Below are 20,048 nucleotides of genomic sequence, written 5' to 3' on the forward strand. Positions count from 1 at the left end.
CAGGTTTGGAAGGTGCTGTTGAAGGAGCCTTGGCAAGTGGCTGCAGTGAATCTGATAGATCACATAACCAAGGCCATTCAGCCCATCGTGTCTGCACCAGCTCTTCAAACTTGCATCTTGGCTTAGTGCCATACCCATTCCTGCATTTTTCACATTTAAATTTTTTTTTACAGTACCCAATTATTTTTATTCCAATTAAGGGGCAATTTATTATTATTATTATTTAGTGTGGCCAATCCGCCTAACCAGCACATCTTTAGGTTGTGGGGGTGAAACCCACGCAGACACGGGGAGAATATGCAAACTCCACACGGACAGTGACCCAGGGTCAGGATTCGAACGCAGGTCCTCAGCACCATAGTCCCAGTGCTAACCACTGCGCCACCATGCTGCCCCTGCATTTTCCACATTACCCCTATGATACCAATCAATCCAGTCGAAACAGTAGTGAACAAGAACTGTGGTTTTAATCAGCTAGAATGTGCTCACCAGCAGATCCTCCCGCACTGAGAGGTTGTCCCTTCTCAGAGGGCCGGAGCCACAGGCGGAGCCAACAACAACATCAACTCAACAACAGTAACAGTGAGTAACTGCAATACACAACAACAGTAACAGTAAGTAAATACAATACACAACAGTAACAGTGAGTAAATACAATAATAAATACAACAGCCACACGTGGCTCACCACACCCTACACATTGTTTCTATTCAAATAATCATATAACACCCTCTTGTGAATGCCTCGATCAAACCTGCCTCTCCGGTCCAGGCTGTTGCGTCCATGGTGGAGCGAGTGCACGTGGAACGTGGCAACGAGGTTGCCATCGCGGTCAGCTCCCCGCGGGCAGCCGCGAACACCCGCCCTGCGCATGCGTCGCCGCAAGACGTCAGCCCGTGCGCGCGCAGTGGATTCGGCTGGGCGGGCCGTGCACTGCGCATGCGCGCCAGGAGTAGTTGTCGGCTGCCGGCCCGGGTCGTGTTTGCGTGCGCAGTTCTGAACGGTTTGGCGGCTGCAGAGGCCGGCGGCAGTTGTTTGGAGGGGGGGGTTGTTGGTCCGGAAGAGAGGTCGCCGTGCGGCCCACTGCAGCCTGTCCGCGCACATCTGGGGGCTTGCGGCCCCCCTCCCCCCGCCGACTCGGAACCGCCATGGAGACGGTGGGAGCTGCGCAGCGTTGGGGCTGAATTGTGGAGGGAGCGAGTCAGGGGGGCCCAGAGCCCCGGGATAAAGCGGGAGGAGAGCGGCTGGTCCAGAGTCAGGGGCTGGAGAGGCAGGCCGGAGTCTACCGGGCACACTGACCACCGTCCACCAATGCAGGTACACCGAGCTGGTGCACAACACAGCGGGATCCGTGAATATCCTATGATTTACATATGCGCCTGTATAACTCTGGCTTTAGAAGTGTGTGTGTGTGTGCTCAACTATTAGAGTTGATAGAGGAGCATTAAAATGCAGTTTACACAGTTGTTGCGGGATCTGCACCTTTAGACGCCCCAAACTGAAACAAAATCCGAAAATGCTGAACAATCTCAGCAGGTCTGACAGCATCTGTGAAGAGAGAACGGAGCTAACGTTTAGAGTCTGGATGACTCTGAATGGCAGTGTTTGGCACAGCTTGTTTGATTGCATAAGGAAGAAGACAGGAAAAGGCCAGCTGTAACATCAGTCTACGGTCTAGCCCAGTCATGTAATCTTGTTGGAGCGGGTAACAATAAAGCAAGCTATTCTGATGCAGTTTTACAGAAATAATGCCGAATTTTTCAAGTAGCACTATTTTAAGTAACAGTGTAAAATATGCTAATGTAGATATCTTGAAATTATGTAGTATATCCAGCAATTTCCCACATAGGTATACAAAGCAGGTGTGGAACGTGGCCTTGTGTCCTGATGCAGCTAACCAGCGTCGGTGGCGAATTAGATAGATGGAATAATGGAGGTAGTGCTGAATATGCTGTGATGTATCAGAACCCAGTGCAGAAGTAGACAATAAATCTAGGAACACTGCTGGTACAGAGAGTTGATTTACTGAGGTAGGTATGCAGAGCCAGTGTAGAATATGCAGTCAGTTCTCTTTAATTGGCAGAGGAGGTCTGATAATGACCCCATCTATAAAGCAAAAGTCCATCCTATTTTGGTTAGTGAGCCAAGGAGAAGATAAAAAACGGTTGTGGGGAGGGTCTGGGGTCCGCAAGCACCCAGGATGTTGTAGTTCAGCAAGCAGAATTAGAACATAGAACAGTACAGCACAGAACAGGCCCTTAGGCCCTCGATGTTGTGCCAAGAAACCAAGATCAAGCTATCCCACTCCCTGTCATTCTGGCGTGCTCCATGTGCCTATCCAATAGCCGCTTGAAAGTTCCTAAAGTGTCCGACTCCACTATCACAGCAGGCAGTCCATTCCACACCCTAACCACTCTCTTGAGTAAATAACCTACGTCGGACATCCCTCCTATATCTCTCACCCTGAATCTTATAGTTATGCCCCCTTGTAACAGCTATATCCACCCGAGGAAATAGTCTCTGAACGTCCACTCTATCTATCCCCCTCATCATCTTATAAACCTCTATTAAGTCCCCTCTCATCCTCCTCCGCTCCAAAGAGAAAAGCCCTAGCTCCCTCAACTTTTCCTCATAAGACATATCCTGAAAACCAGGCAGCATCCTGGTAAATCTCCTTTGCACCCTTTCCAATGCTTCCACATCCTTCCTATAATGAGGTGACCAGAACTGCACACAGTTCTCCAAATGTGGTCTCACCAGGTCATGTATAGTTGCAGCATAACCCCGCGGCTCTTAAACTCAAGCCCCCTGTTAATAAACACTAACACACTATAAGCCTTCTTCACGGCTCTATCCACTTGAGTGGCAAACTTCAGAGATCTGTGGACATGAACCCCAAGATCTATCTGTTCCTCCACATTCCTCAGGACCCTGCCGTTGACCCTGTAATCCGCATTCAAATGTTTTCTACCAAAATGAATCACCTCGCACATCAGGGTTAAACTCCATCTGCCATTTTTCGGCCCAGCTCTGCACCCTACCAATGTCTCTTTGCACCCTACAACAGCCCTCCACCTCATCCACTACTCCACCAATCTTGGTGTCCTGACCCACCCTTCAGCCCCCTCCTCCAAGTCATTGATAAAAATCACAACTAGCAGAGGACCCAGTACTGATCCCTGTGGTACAACGCTGGTAACTGGTCTCCAGTCTGAAAATTTTCCAATTGGCCAAATTTCCCTCTGTCCCACACCTCCTTACTTTCTTCATAAGCCGACCATGTGGAACCTCATCAAACGCCTTACTAAAATCCATGTATACAACATCAACTGCTCTACCTTCATCTACACACTTAGTTAACTCCTCAAAGAATTCAATCAAATTTGTGAGGCAAGACTTACCCTTCACAAATCCGTGTTGACTATCCCAGATTAAGCTGCATCTTTCCAAATGGTCATAAATCGTATCCTTCAGGACTTTTTCCATTAACTTACCGACCACCGAAGTAAGACTAACCGGCCTATAATTACCAGGGTCATTCCTATTCCCTTTCTTGAACAAAGGAACAACATTGGCCACTCTCCAGTCCTCTGGCACTATCCCCGTGGACAGTGAGGACCCAGAGATCAAAGCCAAAGGCTTTGCAATCTCATCCCTTGTCTCCCAAAGAATCCTTGGATATATCCTATCTGGCCCAGCGGACTTGTTGACCCCATGGTTTTTCAAAATTGCTAATACATCCTTCCTCAGAACATATACCTCCTCCAGCCTACTCGCCTGTATCGCATTCTCATCCTCAAAAACATGGCTCCTTTCCTTGGTGAACACTGAAGAAAAATATTCATCCAACGCCTCCTATTTCTTCTGACTCCATGCACGAGTTTCCACTACTGTCCTTGACCGGCCCTAACCTCACCCTGGTCATTCTTTTATTTCTCACATAAGAGTAAAAAGCCTTGGGGTTTTCCCTGATCTGATCCGATCCACCAAGGACTTCTCATGCCCCCTCCTAGCTCTCCTAAGCCCTTTTGGTTTTAGCTTAATCCTTGCTACCTTGTAACCCTCAAGCGACCCAACTGAATCTTGTTTTCTCATCCTTATATATGCTTCCTTTTTCCTCTTGACAAGACATTCAACCTCTTTTGTGAACCATGGTTCCCTCACACCACGATTTCCTCCCTGCCTGACAGGGACATACCTATCAAGGACACGTAGTATTTGTTCCTTGAACAAGCTCCACTTTTCATTTGTGCCTTTCCCTTACAGTTTCTGTTCCCATCTTATGCTCCCTAATTCTTGCCTAATCACATCATAATTACCCCACCCCCAATTATAAACCATGCCCTGCCGTATGGCCCTATCCCTCCATTGCAATAGTGTAAGACACCGAATTGTGGTCACCATCTCCAAAGTGCTCTCCCACAAACAAATCTAACACTTGGCCCTGTTCATTACCCAGTACCAAATCTAATGTGCCCCCCCCCCCTCTTGTCGGCCTATCCACAAATTGTGTCAGGAAACCCTCCTGCACACACTATACAAAAACTGCCCCATCCAAACTGTTCGACCTATAGAGGTTCCAATCAATATTTGGTAAGTTAAAGTCACCCATGACAACTACCTGAGACCTCCACACCTATCCATAATCTGTTTTGCAATTTCTTCCTCCACATCTCTATTCCTATTTAGGGGGCCTATAGAAAACTCCTACCAACGGGACCACTCCTTTCCTATTTCTAACTTCAGCCCATATTACCTCAGTAGGCAGATCCCCTTCGAACTGCCTTTCTGCAGCCATTAAACTTTCCTTGATTAACAATGCTACTTCTCCACCTCTTTTACCACCTTCCCTACTCTTACTGAAACATCTGTATCCCGGAACTTCCAACAACCATTCCTGTCCCTGTTCTAACCATGTCTCCGTAATGGCCACAACATCGTAGTCCCAAGTACCAATCCACACTCCCAAGTTCACCTACCTTATTCCGTCCGGATGCTCCTTGCATTGAAGTAGACATACTTCAACCCACCTTCCTGTCTGCCGGTACACTCCTGCGACTTGATACCCTCCTCAGTATCTCCCTACTCTCAACACTGGCTTCTGGACTACAGCTCGTTTTCCCATCCCCCTGACAAATTAGTTTAAGCCCCACCAAAGAGCCGTAGCAAATTTCTCACCCAGGATATTGGTGCCCCTCTGATTCAGGTGCAAACCGTCCTGTCTGTACAGGTCCCACCTTCCCCAGAATGTGCTCCAATTATCCACGTAACTGAAACCCTCCCTCCTATACCATCCCTGCAGCCACGTGTTTATCTGCATTTTCTCCGTGTTCCTCACCACGTGGCACTGGCAACAAACCAGAGATGACAATATGGTTTGTCCTGGGTCTCAGCTTCCACCCTAGCTCCCTAAATTCCTGTTTTAAATCCCCGTCCCTTCTCTTACCTATGTCATTGGTACTGATGCGTACCACGACTTGTGACTTCCCCCTCCCCCTTAAGGATTCTGAAAACACGGTCCGAGACGTCACGGACCCTGGCACCCGTGAGGCAACATACCATCCGTGAGTCTCTTTCGTTGCCACAGAACCGACTATCTGTCCCTCTAACTATTGAGTCCCCAATAACTATTGCTCTCCTGCTCTCCCTCCTTCCCTTCTGACCCACAGGGACAGACTCAGTGCTGGAGATCCGTTCACCGTGGCTTACCCCTGGTTGTTTGTCCCCCTCAATATTATCCCTCTTGATCTTTACTCAGCTCTCCTTACAGTGATGGATTTTTTTTTTGGTTAGAGGAGCAGGTAGGGAGGGAAACACTGAAGAAGTGTTTGGGCTTTAACTGTCACTTGACATCAGCTCCTCCACAAACCACCTTATAGATACAGTGACTGCAATGCACTGATGCAAATTTTCCCTGCAACAGCCAATCAGCAGCTCTGCTCTGCTCTGCTTCCCTCTGCTGGATGCTTGCCTTCACTTGAACACGGTGGGTGTCTTGTTCAGGTACACGTTCTGGATACAATGACCGCAATGCACTGATGCAAATTTTCCCCGCAACAGCCTATCAGCAGCTCAGCTCTGCTGCCCTCTGCTGGATGCTTGCCTTCACTTGAACACGAAGGGTGTCTTGCTCAGGTACACGTTCTGGATACAGTGACCGCAATGCACCGATACAAATTTTCCCCGCAACAGCCAATCAGCAGCTCCGCTCTGCTACCCTCTGACTCATCAATGTGTCTTGTCACATCCTCAAAGAATTCAATGAGGCTTGTGAGGCATGACCTGCCCTTCACTAAGCCATGCTGACTATCTTTAATCAAACTATGATTTTCGAAATAAGCATAAATCCTATCTCTCGGAACCCTTTTCAGTATTTTGCTCACCACAGACGTAAGACTGAATGGTCTGTAATTGCCAGGGATTTCCTTATTCCCTTTCTTGAACAGGGGAACAACATTTGCCTTCCTCCAATTATCTGGTACTACTCCAGTGGAGAGTGAGGGCGCAAAGATCATCACCAACGGCGCAGCAATCTCCTCCCTCGCGCCCCATAGTAACCTTGGGTATATCCCGTCAGGCCCAGGGGACTTTTCCATCGTGATGGTTTTCAAACTTTCCAGCACATCATCCTTCTTAATATGAACCTTTTCGAGTCTATTAACTTGGTTCAAGCTGTTCTTATGAGCAACAACGTCCCTCTCTCTAGTGAATACCGAAGCAAAATATTCATTTTGCGCTTCCCCAACCTCCTCAGACTCTGAGCATAAGTTCCCTCCACTATCCCTGATGGCCCTACTCTCACTCTGATCATCTTATTTCTCACATCAGTGTAGAACGCCTTGGGGTTTTCCCTAATCCTCCCCGCCAGGGCTTTTTCACGTACCCTTCTAACTCTCAAGTCCGTTTTTGTGTTCCTTCCTGGCTACCTTGTAACCCTCTAGAGCTGTGCCAGATCCTTGCTTCCTCAACCTTACGTAAGCTTCCTTCTTCCTCTTGTCTAGAAGCCCCACTTCTCTTGTCATCCAAGGCTCCTTCACCTTTCCATTTCTTCTTCGTCTCAGTGGGACAAAATTAACCAGCACTCGCAGCAAGTACTCCTTAAACAATCCCCACGTTACTGTTGTGCATTTCCCTGAGAACAACTGTTCCCAATTTATGCTACTTCACTCCTGTCTAATAGTAGTATAATTTTCCCACCCCCAATTAAATACCTTCCCATGCTGTCTGTTCCTATCCCTCTCCACGACTATGGTAAAGGTCAAGGAGTTGTGGTCACTGTCATCAAAATGTTCTCCCACCGAGACGTCTGACACCTGGCCTGGTTCGTTGCTAAGCACCAAATCTAATATCACCTTCCCCCTAGTTGGCCTATCTGCATATTGAGTCAGGAATCCTTTCTGGACACACCTGACAAAATCTGCTCGATCCAAACCGTTTGCACTAAGGAGGTTCCAGTCAATATTGGGGACATTGAAGTCACTCATGACAACAACTGCTACTTCTGCACCTTTCCAAGATCTGCCACCCAGTCTGTTCCTCCATCTCTGCTGCCAGGAATGGAGGATAATCTCAGGGTTAATAAGAATGAGAAAATTAAGGTATTTAGTATCAACAGAGAAAAAATCCTCGAGAAACTCCAGAGGGGAGGGGTGTCCTGATGGCCTGCATCCTAAAAGAGATGGCTGCAGAGGTATGGATGCACTATCTGTGATTTCCCCAAATTTGCTGAATTCTAAAATGGTCCCAGTAGGTTGCAAGTTAGCAGCTGTAACATGGCTATTCAAGAAAGGAGGGAAAGAGAAAACAGAGAAATGCAGGCCTGACATCAGTCATCAGGAAAGTACTGGAATCTATTATTAAAGAAGTCATAACAATGAAAAGCATAGTATGATTAGTACGAGTCAACATGGGAAATCCTGTTTGACAAATGTACTTGAGTTTTTTGTGCATGTGACCAGTAAGATAGATGAAGAGAAACCAGTAGACGTAGTGTACTTGGATTTCCAAAAGACGGGGTGGCACAATATCACAGTGGTTAGCACGGGTGCTTCACTGCGCCAGGGACCCAGGTTCGATTCTCGGCTTGGCTCACTGACTGTACGGAGTCTGCATGTTCTTTCCGTGTCTGTGTAGGTTTCCTCCCACAAGTCCCAAAAGACGTACTTGTTAGGTGAATTGGACATTCTGAATTCTCTCTCTGTGCACCTGAACAAGCGCCGGAATGTGGTGACTAAAGGATTTTCACAATAACTTCATTGCAGTGTTAATGTAAGCCTATTTGTGACGATAACGATTATTATTATAAGACGTGAGGTGCCACAGAAAAGCTTAATACACAAAATGAGGGCGCATGGAGTGGAGGGTGATATATTAGCATAGATAATGAACCAGTTTGCAAACAAAGAGTGAGGATAAATGGGGCATTTTCAGTTTGGTAAATTGTGACTAGAGTTCCGCAAGGATCAAGACTGTGCCTGAGCTATTTACAGTCTATATTAATAACTAACTTTAGACAGTGACAGAGAGCAGTGTATCAAAGTTTATTGATGATACAAAAAGCTAGATGGGAATACTAGTTGCCTGACTGGACTCGGGCTGTTTTCATTAGAAAGACGGAGGTTGAGGGATGACCTGATAGAGGTCTACAAGATTATGATGGGCATGGATAGAGTGGATGGGCAGGCACTCTTTCCCAGGATGGAGGGGTCAGTCACTAGGGGGCATAGGTTTAAGGTCCGTGGGCGATGTTTAGAGGAGATGTTTTTTACGCAGAGGGTGGTGAGTGCCCGGGGAGGTTGTGGATATACATTAACTGCGTTCAAAAGATATCTTGATAAACACATGGATAGGATAGTTATAGAGGATGTCAAAGAGTCATCGGACTTGAAACATTAGCTCTTTTCTCTCCCTACCGATGCTGCCAGACCTGCTGAGATTTCCCAGCATTTTCTCTTTCGTGGCTAAGAATTATGTTATTCACTTTGGTCGTAAGAATACAAAAGCAGATTTTTTTTAAAAAGCATGAAACCTGTAAATGTTGATGTTCAGAAAGAAATGGGTATACTATTACAAGGAGCAGTTAGGAAGGCAGATGGTATGTTGGCCTTCAATGCAAGAGGATTGTCGTACAAAGATAAATAAACCTCGCTGCAACTTTAGCTGGAGTAATTTGTGCAATTTTTCTCTCCGTATTTAAGGAAGGGTATACTTGCCTTGACGGCAGGAGAGCCAAGGTTTGCTAAATTGACCGCTGTGATGAGAAGGTTTTGAAAAATTAATTAATGGGATGTGGCCGGGCCAGCATTGACCATTCCTAATTGCCCTTTAACTGAGTGGCTTGCTAGGCCCATTTCAGAAGGCATTTAAGAGTAAACCACATTGTTGTAGGCCTGGAGTCACTTGGTGGCCAAATTGGGTAAGGATGGCAGATTTCCTTCCCTCAAGGACATTAATGAAATAGGTGGGTTTTTACGACAATCTACAATGGTTTCATGGTCATCATTAAACTTTGAATTTTTAAAATTGTTCTGTGATGCTAAGCTGAGTAAATTAGAAGTATATTAACTGGAGTTTAGAAGAATGAGAGGCGATTCCAGTGAAACATACAACAGCTTGACAGGGTAGATATTGAGATATTGTTTCCCCTGGCTGGAGACTGTAGAGTATGGTGGCTGTGTTGAGGAGAAATGTCTTCACTCAGAGGGTTGTGAATCTTTGAAATTTTCTACCCCAGATGGTCATGAAGTGTCATAATTGACTATATTAAAGGCTGGGATAGGCAGATGTTTTGTCTCTTAGGGAACTAAGGGAGAACGGGAGGGAAAATGGAGGTGAAGCCGAAGAACATGCATGATATTGAATGGCGGAGCATGCTTGCGTAATGTCTACTCCTGCACCTAGGCCTTATGTTCCTACACAGATTGGCATGTGGCAAATGCCGTTCTCTCTCCCCTTTCTATTTATTTGCAGCTCAACTGTGATCAGAGGCCCAAAATTTCTCCTATAATGAAACATGGAAAATCACTGTTTTTCTCTGTATTTAATACAGTATTAATGAAATTGAGGGAATGTGCACGTTTTGAGAATGTGATTGCATTGGCTTAACTTTAGAGAAAAACACAGTCAATAGTTTAATTTTGTGGAACTTCAGAGACCTGATTTTGAGTTGTGTTGGCTTCTTCCTGGCTTTCCCTTCCAGTAGCCTTGTGTCCCATGCTGTGTCTACTGAAACTGTTCAATGGAATGATTTATCAGATAGTTCTCGTGTGTTTCAAACAAAAGCTTACTTTGCTTGCATGAACGACACGCAGAATAATGAAACCACATGGTTAATTAGTTAGCACCAAGGAGTTTGGATATAAGATATATCGCTGAAAATGAATTCTAAACTAGAGTCTAATCAAGGTGTTTTGGTGACTTATATGCAGAATAATAGATTTCTTGGAGTTGGGTACAGGCTGGATTGAAAGTTTAGATTACTGAGTTAACTAAACTCAACCGGGGCAATGATGCAGTCATTTAAATGTGTCCCGCTTAAGGAAGGGAAGAAAGAACCAAGATAGATCCCTGTTTTTGATTATGGTTCTGTAAGCCCTGCTGTAAAGTGTGTGTGCACATCTGATAAGAACTCAGCTGTGAAGACACCATTGTGTCTTTTAAGGGAAAAGTGTATAAATATTTTTTAAAGCAGACAAAGATTAGAGGACTGTGAACTATGGAGAGAGACCAGTATCATGAAATTAGTTTGGATTCTTCTCGCATAGATGGTTGGCTGAATGACCCCCTTCTGTGGCAGTGCTGCACCTGGCCACTCTGGACCCAATGAACTCGTTTCTGCCTTGGAAGGAGGACCAGATCTTTGACATGCGAATAGTGGTTAATCTTCTAGGATCATCTATGCTAGATTACAACTGCCTCTCTGAAGTTGCACTTGTATCAATGGTTGCTGCTGTGTTGGTCATACTATTGGTGGTCATTGTTTGTAAGCTAGATCCAGTGTTTCCACTGTTATGGTTTCAGATGTAAATCCTTAATCTGAACTGGAAGATGAGTGAACTCATTAATGAAACTGGACAAGAGCGAGTAGGAGAGAGCAACAACTTCCATTTATATAGCACCCTTAATGTAGTTAAGGTCCCAAGACACATTGCAGGACTTACCAAATAGAAATTAACACACTGACACATGGTTCATCAAGTCTGCACCGGCTCTTGGAACGAGCACCCTACCCAAGGTCGACACCTCCACCCTATCCTCATAACCCAAATATGAAAAAATCTCTTCCTATCTTCCTTTATATTACTAGTTAGCTTGTACTTATAATTCACCTTTTTCCCCCTTTATTGCTTTAGTTGTCCTCTGCTCACTTTCAAAGGCTTCCCAATCCTCTGGTTTCCCACTAATCCTCGCCACTTTGTATGCTTTTTCTTTAACTTTTATGCTGTCCTTGACGTCCCTCGTCAGCTACAATTTGTATGACAATTTGTCTGACAACAGGTCGATATCTAACTAGTGGCTACAATGTGAGTTATAAATTACAGCTGAGTCAGAAAGTTGATCCGGACATCCAGAGGCTCATTACTAGCTGGGGGTGCACAATCCTGTGCGTGTTGCAGGATTTCCATAACTGACCAGTTATGGTCAGTGCAAAATTACAGCCTCATTGCCTAAATCAAAGCAGCCACTCTGGGGTACTTATCATGAAAAGCATAAAGCAACATATGAAGACACTTCTGATGTTTTGAAATAATAATCAGGTTTACTAAAACATACAGTGTATATATCTTTTTTAATTATTTGGGGAAAATTGAGTAAAAGATAAATTCTCTTACAACAGTGACTATACTTCAAAAGTATTTCTTGCCCGTAAAACACTTTGGGACCTCCTGAGGTTGTGAAAGATGCTATAGAAATGCAAATCATTCTTTTCTCTAGATTTTGTTTCCCCATTGATGGCCTTGGCATACCCACGGCATAGTTGTCATGGTCAATTCACAGCCAAATACACAAGAAGAAGCCTCTAACTCTTGCAGGTGGGAGGGTCAAGCTTAGGTGATTCTACATAGCATTACTTAAAGTTGCATCCTCTGCTCTGACGAGTTGCCGTTTAACCTTGATCTTGGCTCAGGACAATCCAGAGTATCCCTCCTCTGTCTGTCGGTATTCTTAGAACAGCCACCAGTGTCAGGATGTCTGAAGTCTGCTTCTGGTAATACCAAGATCAGCTGACAACCAGCACGTTCATCATTAGCCACATTAATCATTTGGGTTGCAGCATGTATAGGCCTTCAGCTTCCCTCCACCCATCCAATAGCAAATGCAGTCACTTCCTGGTTGGGTGCAAATCAAATACCTCAAATGCTTCTGTAGACTGCTGGTCACTGAGTGCCCCAAGCACTAATGGGTTACAGGCTTAATCGCTGCAATGAAATGCAAGTAGATTTACAAAGACCCACAGACAAAGCAACATTTCAAAACCTTCCTTCATTGAAGGTGGTCTGTGCAGGTTGATATTTGAGGGAGAGATGGTGGCAAACTGGCCATGTCACTGTGCTCGTTACCTGAGCGCCTATCTAATGCTCGGTGGACACCAGTTCAAGTCTCACTACGGTAGCTGGTAGAATTTAAATGCAATGAATAAATCTGGAATTGAAAACTTAGTCTCGGTTATGGTGACCATGAAGCTATCGGCAATTCTCGTAAAAAGCCATCTGGTTCACTAATGTCCTTCAGCGAAATAAATCTGTTGTCCATAACTGGTCTGGCCTACATGTGACTCCAGATCCACAACAATGTGGTTGACTCTTAACTGCCCCCTCAAGGGCAATTAGGGATGGGCAATAAATGCTGGCACAGCCTGCGACGCCCACGAACAAATGAAAAAAAGTCAAATGTATTTTACAAATAAACTGAATATATGCCAATAATTTAATATATGCATTTACCATAAGTGTATTTACATAAATATAAAAACAGTCACTCGATGGTCACTATCTTTTGTGCCAAGCTATTATTTATAATTAGCTGTTATACGAGGTACTGTTTTCCTTAATGTAGTCTTTCAAATTACAGAAATGACATTGGCCTAATCTATCTTGCTAAAGGTTCCAACCCACTCTACTTGGTTCAACTCAACTTGGTGAAGGGTTTGAACTCATTACACACCCTGAAAACAACTCAAGCTTCCTGGATTTCAGCGACAGTCAGCCATATTGAAATGTATCTGACATATACATAATTGAGCAATCTAGAATGTACATTGCACTTTAGTTTGAACATGGAAATCCTCCTTCAAAAACATATCTCCCTGATGTTACTCTGCAACAATTCTCAATGCAACGTCTGCCAGCAATCCTCCAAGTTGCATCCCCCTGCCCCTGCCTTTCACCTTGCTGCATTGCTGCAACTAAGCCCAATGCAAGTTTGGAAAGCTCCATTTAATCGTTCTTCTGGAGACTTTGCAGCCTTCTGTTCTAAACGATGTTAGCATTTTCAAAACTTAGCCATCTCCCAAAGAAATGGATGGAGATGTGCAGTGGGTCTGGTAGCAACTAGGGAGAGGGTGACAGGCTACCATTTTAAGAATAAACAATCATTTGGATTTATACAGTACTTTAATGCAGTAAAATGTCCCAAGGTTCTTCATACGAGCATTTAAAAAAAAAACAATATCTGCCACCAAACCACACAAGATATTAAAGCAGTGATCAAAAACATGGTCAGAAGTTATGGTTTGAGGAGTGCCTTCAAGGAAGAGAAAGGAGTAAAAAGGTAAAGAAGTTTACTGGGGGGAGGATTCCAGATCCAGACAACTGAAAACAAGGCACCAATGGTACAGTGAAGAAAATCAGAAATAAGCTGGACACCAGGGTTGGAGCAGCACAGCAATCTGAGGGATAAAGGGCTGGAGGAGGTTACAGAGATAACAAGAGGCAAGGCCACAGATGAATTTGAGAACAAGGCTGAGATTTTTTTGAATTGAAGGCCTGAGATCAATGCAGGTCAGCAAACACGGGCGGCACGGTAACACAGTGGTTAGCACTGTTACTTCCCAGCGCCAGGGACCTGGGTTTGATTCCCGGCTTGGTTCACTGTCTGTGTGGAGTCTGCACGTTAGAACATAGAACACAGAACGATACAGCGCAGTACAGGCCCTTCGGCCCACGCTGTTGCACCGACATGGGAAGTCAAAAACTAAAGGCCATCTAACCTACACTATGCCATTATCATCCATATGCTTATCCAATAAACTTTTAAATGCCCTCAATGTTGGCGAGTGCACTACTGTCGCAGGTAGGGCATTCCACGTTCTCCCTCTGTCTGCGTGGGTTTCCTCCGGGCGCTCCGGTTTCCTCCCACAAGTCCCGAAAGACGTGCCTGTTAGGTGAATTGGACATTCTGAATTCTCCCTCAGTGTACCCGAACAGGCGCCGTAGTGGGGCGACTAGGGGCTTACTTTGTAAGCTTATGTAAGCTTACTTTTTTATTTTATAATCTTTATTGCCACAGGTAGGCTTAAATTAACACTGCAATGAAGTTACTGTGGAAAAACCCCTAGTCGCCACATTCCGGTGCCTGTTCGGGTACACTGAGGAAGAATTCAGAATGTCAAAATGACCTAACAGCACGTCTTCGGGATTTGTGGGAGGAAACTGGAGCACCCGGAGGAAACCCTCGCAGACACGGGGAGAACGTGCAGACTCCGCACAGACAGTGGTCCAAGCCGGGAATCGAACCTGGGACCCTGGCAATGTGAAGCCATAGTGCTAACCACATGCTGCCATGCTGACAATAGTAATAGGTTAGTGGATAAAGAGGTCTTGGTGAAAATTAGTAAATGACAGAACTTTAGAAAAAAGTCAAATATCAAGAACGCTGATGCCCATCACAGAGAGAAGTTACACAGGATTACACAGAAATTGCAACATGAAAATGGTTCAGTATCCAAGCTGAGGATGCTGGGAAATCTCAGCAGGTCTGCCAGCAGCTGTCAGGGGAGCAGTTCATTTCAGTCAGCCGGCAGCACACTTTTCTGAGTCCGAAGATTCTTGGCTCAGATTCATAAAAACATAGAAACTGGGAGGATTAGGCCATTCAGCCCCTCTAGTTCTCCCTGCCATTTAACATGATCATGGATGTTCCTCTATCTCAATGCCACGCTCCCCATACCCCTTGATGCCATTAAAACATTTTTTTTAAATCCACTCTTTCTTGAATATATTCAGTGACTTGGCCTCCACAACCATAGCAACATTCATGGCTTGAGTAAGAAAATCAAAAATGACACTTACTTCAGTGCCATACTGAGGGAGTGTAGTAGACAGTAAACGGAGGACCCTTTCAGGTGAACATAAAAGATCACTTGGCACTATTTTGAGGAGCGGGGGGTTATCCCTCGTGCCCTGGCCAATATTGATCCCTCAATCAACATCATGAAAAAACAAGATTATCAAGTCATTAAATTGTTGCTTGTGGGAATTTACTGAGCACAAATTAGCTGCCACATTTCCTCCGCTACGACCGTGACTACACTTCAATGTACTCCATTGGTTATAAAGTACTTTGGAACATCCTGTGGTCGTCAAAAATGATATTAAAATGCAAGTGTGTCTTTCTTTGTGTTTGTTGACAACAGACAGTCCTAATCCCATATCCCTGTCCTGCTCCTTCCTCACCTTCAATAACCCAGCTGCTTCTTGAATGCTGGTACGATTGCTGCTTCAATAACCAAAGCTGGCCGTGCATTTTTCAAAGATTTCAAGATTACAAAGATTTCCCCTGTTTGAAATCTCTTGTATTTCATCTTCTATCCATGTCTTCTTGTCTTTGTTCCTCTCATTCGGGTTCTTCTGCTCCCCGCTTCACCTTACCATCCGTGCCTTCAGCTACTGAGGCCTCAAACTCTGGAATTCCCTCTCTAAATCTCATCGCCTCTATCCCTCTCTTCCTTTAAGACTTTCCTCAAAATCTATCCCTTTGATTAAGTTTTCGGTCATCTTCCCAAACATACCATGTTTGGGCAGCACGGTAGGATTGTGGATAGCACAATTGTTTCACAGCTCCAGGGTCCCAGGTTAGATTCCGGCTTGGGTCACTGTCTGTGCAAAGTCTGCACATTCTCCCCGTGTGTGCGTGGGTTTCCTCCCGATGCTCCGGTTTCCTCCCACAGTCCAAAGATTTGCAGGTTAGGTGGATTGGCAATCCATGAATAGTTACTTTGCATCAGTCTTCACGGTGGAAGACACCAGTGGGATGTCAGAGCTCCAGGAGAACCAAGGGGCAGAGGTAAGTGCAGTGACCTTTACTAAGGAGAAGGTTTTGGGGAAACTGCAAGGTCTGAAGGTGGATAAGTCACCTGGACCGGATGGACTACACCCCAGAGTCTAAACGAGATAGCTGAGGAAATTGTGGAGGCATTAGTTATGATCTTTCAGGAATTACTGAAGGCAGGAAGGGTCCCAGCGGACTGGAAGGTGGCTAATGTAATACTACTGTTTAAGAAGGGAGGGAGGCAGAAGACGGGAAATTATAGGCCGGTTAGCCTGACTTCAGTCATTGGTAAGATTTTAGAGTCTATTATTAAAGATGAGATCGCAAAGCACTTGGAAGTGCATGATAAAATAGGACTGAGTCAGCACAGCTTTGTCAAAGGGAGGTCATGTCTGACAAATCTGTTAGAGTTCTTTGAGGAGGTAACAAGCAAGTTAGACAAAGGAGAACCAGTGGACATGATTTATTTAGATTTCCAGAAGGCCTTTGACAAGGTGCCGCATATGAGACTGTCAAATAACTTAAGAGCTCATGGTGTTCAGGGTAAGATCCTGGCATGGATAGAGGATTGACTGACTGGCAGAAGACTGAGAGTGGGGATAAAGGGTCATTTTCAGGATGGCAGCTGGTGACTAGTGGTGTGCCTCAGAGATTTGTGCTGGGACCACAACTTTTTACAATACACAATGATCTGGAAGAAGGTACTGAAGGCACTGTTGCTAAATTTGCAGATGATACAAAGATCTGCAGAGGGACAGGTAGTATTGAGGAAGCGAGGGGCTGCAGAAGGACTTGGACAAGCTAGGAGATTGGGCAATGAAGTGGCAAATTAAATACAATGTGGAAAAGTGTGAGGTTATGCACTTTGGAAGGAGGAATTTAGGCATAGACTATTTTCTAAATGGGGAAATGCTTCGGAATGCAGAAGCACGAAGGGACTTGGGAATCCTTGTTCACGATTCCCTTAAGGTTAATGTGCAGGTTCAGTCGGCAGTTAAGAAGGAAAATGCAATGTTAGCATTCATGTCAAGAGGGCTAGAATACAAGACCAGGGATGTACTTCTGAGGCTGTATAAGGCTCTGGTCAGACCCCATTTGGAGTATTGTGAGCAGTTTTGGGCCCCATATCTAAGGAAGGATGTGCTGGCCTTGGAAAGGGTCCAGAGGAGGTTCACAAGAATGATCCCTGGAATGAAGAACTTGTCGTATGAGGAACGCTTGAGGACTCTGGGTCTGTGCTCGTTGGAGTTTAGAAGAATGAGAGGGGATCTTATTGAAATTTACACGATACTGCGAGGCCTGGATAGAGTGGACGTGGAGAGGATGTTTCCACTTGTAGGAAAAACTAGAAGCAGAGACACATCTCAGACTAAAGGGCGATCCTTTAAAACAGAGATGAAGAGGAATTTCTTCAGCCAGAGGGTGGTGAATCTGTGGAACTCGTTGCCGCAGAAGGCTGTGGAGGCCAATTCACTGAGTGTCTTTAAGACAGAAATGGATAGGTTCTTGATTAAAAAGGGGATCAGGGGTTATGGGGAGAAGACAGGAGAATGGGGATGAGAAAATATCAGCCATGATTGAATGGCGGAGCAGACTCGATGGACCAAGTGGCCTAATTCTGCTCCTATGTCTTACGATCTTATGGCAATCAGGCGCACAAAATATTAACTTCATATTTGATGGAACTTTCTTTGCAAGGTAGGGCTAGTCTCCTGGTATATTCCGTTCAGCCTCATCTATAATCTGTATCTGGCTTTTCACTATATGGATTGTTAGGAAGCTACAAATTTCTTGGTGTTTCTAGCTATGGAATGAATTCCAGATCTGTTGATTAATGGATTTCGTATTAAAAGTTTAATGTTCTAAAATGCTTATTATAATTTAATTTGTACAGTTCATGGCCTCAAACCTAACTCCAATCTTGCCCCTTCTTTCTTTGTAGCCTTTAGTTCTTGCTATGTTGTCAGCTGCTTTCTGGTGTTTCCCCTAAACCAAAATGACTGTATTGTGTGTGCGCGAACCCAGCGTTTGGGGCATCACACACTGTTTTACCATGGGCTACACCAAGAGATACAGAACTAGCAACCTACGGCCTTAAATTTCAATTACAATTTGCACAACCCAAGCAAAATTTATCTGGTCATTTGTGAGCTTTTATCAGGAAAAAGCAATTTTGAAACCTTTAGATTGTTGTGAAAACACAATTCATATGCTATATCCTTAGGGGTTTAAGCCTTACCTGGTCCAACCCACCTATGACTCAGGACCATGTAATGCAGATTACTCTTAATACCCTCGGAAGTGGTCCAGCAAACCACTCTGTTCTGAAAAGGAGAGCTGCCACCAGGTCAGGCAGTGAGCAATGGGCAATAAATGCAACCTTGTGAGTGTCACTCGCATTCTGACAAATATAACCCTGTCCTAGTCTAATGTCCACATGTACTTTACAGCACAAGTTGAAAATAGTGATTAGGAGTGCAAACTGTGGTTGTTTCTTTCTTCCCGCCTTAACCTTGGGCACTTGTGGCCTATTGTAGTGTACCTCGTACTTTGGCTCTGATCAGATGAATCTGCATAGACTGGGGTGGGACCTCTGGGTCTCAGAGCCTTATGCTACCCCAGGCAGCACATTGACCTAGTAAATGCTGAGAATGCAGCAAGACTTCAGTTATACCATACCCTTCACACACCCTGCCGTAATACGAAGTAGAGTCCTCGGAGACAAAATTACTCCTTGTTTGCTTTCACGCTTACTTCAGAATTATATTTGGCCCTTTTTTACAGAAGTAATGCTACATTCCATTTATTCTAGTCTAATAGAATCTCTACAGTACAGAAGGAGGCCATTTGGCCCATCGAGTCTGCGCCCACCCTCCAAAAGAGCACCCCACCCATGCCCTGCCCTATCCCCATAACCTCTCTAACCTTTTGGATACTAAGGGACAATTTGTGCATGGCCAGTTCACCTAGCCCACACATCTTTGGATTGTGGGAAGAAACTGGAGCACCCAGAGAAAACCCACGCAGACACAGGGAGAAAGTGCAAACTCCACAGAGTCACCCAAGTCCATGGCATTGTGAGATAGCATTGCTAACCACCCTGCTGCCTATATGTGCTGTTATCTATCAGGTTTCCATTGGTTTTATTTTGATTAAACATTTCTGATCTCAAACAAGTGGTTGACATTGCATTAATATGATGATACACCCTACATCTGGAGACTCCATGCCCCATCAGCATTGCTACAGTGGCAATCGAGCCAATTCTCGTGCTTCATTTAAACATGTTTTCCTTTTACCATGGTGTCATCATCATACTGTTCCCTGATCTTGCAACCTACCTCCCTGCCAAAATGAGAGGCCTCAAACTGACCACAAGAAGATAACATGCCCAGGTGGAACAAAAGTTGTCCGAGCACGAGGAGTATATAACCATGCTGGAAAACAAGGTGGGGATGATAAACGACCGCCAGAAAAGAATGCAGGAGAAGCTGGAAGACCTGGAGTATCGGTCCAGGAGGCAGAATCTCAGAATTATTGGCCTCCCTGAAGGCAGTGAGAGATCTGATGCGAGGGCTTATGTGACGGACGTGTTGGAGAAGTTGATGGAGGCTGGGGCGTTCCCACGGCCCCTGGAATTGGACAGAGCGCTCACAAGGGGCCCCCGAGCGAACAAGCCACCGAGGGCCATGGTGGTACATTTTCACCATTTAATGGACAAGAACACGTTTTGCGGTGGGCCAAGAAAGAACAGAGCAGCAAGTGGGAGAACTGTGAGT

General features: G+C 45.0%; 2 protein-coding genes across 2 annotated transcripts in view; one reads left to right on the forward strand and one right to left on the reverse strand.

The window, feature by feature from the left end:
* ccdc103 (coiled-coil domain containing 103) overlaps positions 1-833 on the reverse strand; it is a 234,428-nt gene extending 233,595 nt beyond the window's left edge. Inside the window, exon 1 of the mRNA XM_038779647.1 lies at positions 759-833. The gene's annotated coding sequence lies outside the window, so the exon portion shown is untranslated. The remainder of the gene's footprint in view (positions 1-758) is intronic.
* Positions 834-993: 160 nt separating this feature from the next.
* map3k3 (mitogen-activated protein kinase kinase kinase 3) overlaps positions 994-20,048 on the forward strand; it is a 194,056-nt gene continuing 175,001 nt past the window's right edge. The window contains exon 1 of the mRNA XM_038778658.1: positions 994-1,317. The gene's annotated coding sequence lies outside the window, so the exon portion shown is untranslated. The remainder of the gene's footprint in view (positions 1,318-20,048) is intronic.

This window comes from Scyliorhinus canicula, chromosome 19, assembly GCF_902713615.1.
Source record: "Scyliorhinus canicula chromosome 19, sScyCan1.1, whole genome shotgun sequence".
Classification (NCBI taxonomy): Eukaryota; Metazoa; Chordata; class Chondrichthyes; order Carcharhiniformes; family Scyliorhinidae; genus Scyliorhinus; species Scyliorhinus canicula.